The sequence below is a fragment of the Eriocheir sinensis genome, chromosome 40 (assembly GCF_024679095.1).
Source record: "Eriocheir sinensis breed Jianghai 21 chromosome 40, ASM2467909v1, whole genome shotgun sequence".
Lineage (NCBI taxonomy): Eukaryota > Metazoa > Arthropoda > Malacostraca > Decapoda > Varunidae > Eriocheir > Eriocheir sinensis.
Window position 1 is genome coordinate 11151381 of NC_066548.1, and position 3978 is coordinate 11155358.

A 3978-nucleotide genomic window follows, 5' to 3' on the forward strand; every position below is an offset into this window, starting at 1 on the left:
GGAGGAGAAAGATGAAAATAAGAAACGGGTAAGGAGGAGGAAGGGAAGGAAAGAAAGATAAGGGACAGGAAGAGGAGAAATATAGGGAGAAAGGGATGGTGAGTGCTGGGAGGGGGGCGAAAGAAGGAGGAGGAGGAGGAGGAAGAGTAGAGGAAGAAAAAGAACAAGAAACAGGTAAAGAGAAGAAGGAAAGAAAGATAAAGGATATGAAGAGAAGAAGAAAATGGGAAAGGGAAGGATGGAGAGAGCTGAGAGGGAGTGAACCAAGATGGGGGAGGAGGGGGAAGAGGAAGGGGAGGAGGGGCAGGAGAGGGCTGGGGAGGGCAGGCTCATGCAGGAACATCAATCATCCTCAAAAGGTTCACGTGTTGCCCCATCACCTTCATCCGATTCACTGCTGGGCGCGGGGAGGACTTCGACAGGCTTGGCCCCATGGCACGCTGGCTGGCTGGCTGGCTGGCTGGTTGACTGCTTGGTTGACTGGTTGGCTGGATGTATGCATGGTTGAAAGGCTGGTTGGCTGGATGAAGGGATGGTTGAATGGCTGGTTGGATGGCTAAGTGGCTGAATGGCTGGTTGGATGGCTAAGTGGCTGGTAGGCTGGCTGACTGACTGGTTGGCTGAGTGGGTGGGTGACAGGTTGACTGGCTGGGTGTAGGTGGGTAAGAAGTGGGTGAGTGTGTGGCTGGCTGGCTGATTGGCTGAGTTGCTGGCTGTGTGGGTGAGTGTGTGGGTGAGTGTGTGGGTGAGTGTCTGGCTGAATGTCTGACTGGCTGGTTAACTGGTTGGATGGCTGTCTGGCTGTGGTTTCTCTCGCCTTTTTGCCCAGTTTTGTTTTCCAGTGTGTCTGACTTATTCCTCCCATCTTTTTTTCTCTTTCTTATTTTCTTCTTCTCTTCCCTCCTCTCTCCTCCATTGCATTCATTATCCTTCGTCTCCTCCTTGCCTTTCTCTTTTAGCTTCTACCCCTTTTTTCTTATTTCTTTTATTAATGTTTTTTTTCGTTGTGTCTGGGTTTACTTTTTCCTTTTTCTCCACATTTTTTTTTTCATTTGATAGTGATCATCTTCGTGTTGCTTGCCTCGTCTCCTTCCTTTCACTGTTCCTTTTCCGATTTTTTTCAGGTTCTCCTTCTGATTTCTTCTATTCTCATATTTTTCTGCATTTTCTGGCTTTTTCTTTTCCTTCTCTATGCTTCCTCCCTTCACTGTTCTTTCTACCTTTTCCTTCTCTATGCTTCTTCCCTTCACTGTTCTTTCTACCTTTTCCTCCTCTATGCTTTCTCCCTTCACTGCTCTTTCATCTTTTTTTCCATATGACAGCAATCGTCGTCTTCGCGTTTCCTCATGCCTCCTCCGGCTGTTCCTCTTCCTTCTTCCACGTTCCTCTTACCCCATTCGTCTCCCGTTCCCTTTCCCGGCGGCCGGCATCTCGGGGAGGCCATACATTACTTAGGCCGTAATTGGCTGTCCAGGCTGGGGAGTCACCGGGGGAGGTCACGATGAAGTGTAGAATCCCAGGTCATCTCAGGTCACTACGGGTAAGGGAGGAGAGGAAAGGGACTCAGCGACTTGATCCTCCTTACTAGTGGGTGGCAAGTCGAGGAATCCGGGTTGACAGCAACATATTTCTTCACACAAGTTTCCTCGCATTAAATTTCTGTGGTGCATTAAACAACTTTTACTCGCGGCGAGCTCAAATATTTCTCTAAGCTCGTACGTTGCAGGAATGGCGGTTTTAGGGCCGTGTTTAACGAGGGCATTAGCGCGTAATCTTTTAGTGTAAAACCGAGGCTGCCGTCAAAGGAGTTATCCCGGTTATGAAATCCCTCTCCGCGGTTGGCTGCTTCACTGACTCCCACCGTGTTTACTTTCTTCCCAGTCTTTCCCCGGTGTGCCCCGCTTGAAATATGCCGCGTATATATTAAGTTTTATGATTCAGACTTCAAGCACTCCTGACGGGGGAGGTGAGAGGTGAGGTGAGGCGGCGGGGGTGAGCGGCGGGTCAGGGCGGCGGCGTGGAGGGAGGGGGGGATTGATGCGGCCCTCGGCACAACATGACAGCACGGGAGGGTGTGGCGGCGCCGGGCTGGGAGGCAGGGGTAGGGTGAGGGAGTGAGGGGTCAGGGTGTAAGGGAAGGCAGTAACAGGGAGAGGGTGAGGGCGTGAGGGGTCAGGGTGTAAGGAAAGGTAAGACCAGGGAGAGGGTGAAGGAGAAGGGTGAGGAAGTGAGAGATGGGGTCGCAAGGGAAGGCAGGAACAGGGAGAGGGTGAGGGAGAAGGGTGATGTTAAGAGTCGGGGTGTAAGGGAAGGCTGGGACATGGGGAGGGGGAAGGAGGTATGTCGGTGAGGAAGTTCCATACAGTGTGAGTGCGGGAGGGTGAAAGGGTAGGCAGGAATAGGGTGAAGGTGAGGGTGTGATGGGTTGGGGTGTAAGGGAAGGCAAGGACAGGGAAGCGGTGAGGGGGTAGGCAGGGATAGGGTGAAAGGAAGGCAGGGACAGGGAAGCGGTGAGGGGGTAGGCAGGGATAGGGTGAAGGTAAGGGTGATGATGGGGAGGTGTAAGGGAGGGCAGGCACAGGATGAGGATGTAAGGAGAGCATAGGGTGAGATAAGGCCGTTAGGGTATCAGGGTATGGAACGATAAGGTGTGAATGAGGGCGTCAGGGTGCAAGGGTGACTCCGGGAGCACGTGTCTTGGGGCATGAGGAAAGGGTCAGGTCACCTCGCCTCCCACAGGTCAGCCGTGGGATCATGGCAGCCTTGTGACCTCCCAGACTTAAGGAAAAACATGTCGATGATTGAAAGGAAAAATATTAGGTGACTTATGTCAGACCTTTGAGTGGTGACAATTCTCTCTCTCTCTCTCTCTCTCTCTCTCTCTCTCTCTCTCTCTCTCTCTCTCTCTCTCTCTCTCTCTCTCTCTCTCTCTCTCTCCACATTCGCACGCAAACACCACACACACACACTGATTTTGACACTATTTAGTCTTTGCGTCTTTAGGAGTACACTTGACTTTCTCTCCGTAAGATCCACTGAGCGACGACTCGACATGACTTTAAAGCGAGAGCACGTGGGGCCGGGCGTTAAGTCGAGAGTACCTCATGATACACAGGACCATTCTTTTCGCTCATAGTTGCGTGTACTATTTTGTTTCACCGAAGTAGTTTATAAAAGTCTTTACTCTGAATAATGTTTCTCGTTCGTCTTTTCGATACATTTCAAAAAGTGGCTGCATTGAGTTTCTTGTGAATTATATGCTTAAGTTAGAGAACGAGCTTTCATTCGTCATGCTGAATATATGTAGTATGTTTTTTTGCGACTAAGACTGCCTACTACTACTACTACTACTACTACTACTATTACAAATACTACTACTTTTACCACCACTAAAACTATTAATACTACTATTGCAACTACTACTACTACTACTACCACTACTACTACTACTACTACTACTACTACTACTACAACTACTACTACCACCACGGTGAAAAATAAAGAACAAAAGTGATTATAATATCAATTTCAGCAAAACAATATGAACAATAATAAAAAATAATGATAACCAAAGAGTAAAAAAAGATCAATATTAAAGAAAAACATTAGTTGTATAACAAGGATAAGTGTGATAGATATGAAAGACACGTCATTAACTCTTCCCCAGCAGCATGAGCAGCTGTAGAAACACGATGACACACTCCCAATCTCATATTCATATCACTGATAACAATAATAACAATAACAATAATGATAATGATAATGGTAGTAGCAGTAGTAGTAAAAAAAAATAATAATAATGATAACAATGATAACAATGATGATAATGATAATAATAATAATAATAATAATAATAATAATAATAATAATAATAATAATAAAAACAACAGGAACAAGTGCATGAATAACACCCCCAATAATAAGAGTAACGGTGTGTGGATGAGCCAGTCTGTCAGCACCAACAGGTATTTCCTCACC

At 47.2% G+C, this 3978-nt stretch overlaps 1 long non-coding RNA gene across 1 annotated transcript in view; it reads right to left on the bottom strand.

The window, feature by feature from the left end:
- Positions 1-596: 596 nt before the first annotated feature.
- LOC127009357 (uncharacterized) overlaps positions 597-3978 on the bottom strand; it is a 60317-nt gene continuing 56935 nt past the window's right edge. The window contains exon 4 of the long non-coding RNA XR_007761890.1: positions 597-1534. This is a non-coding gene — a long non-coding RNA (uncharacterized LOC127009357). The remainder of the gene's footprint in view (positions 1535-3978) is intronic.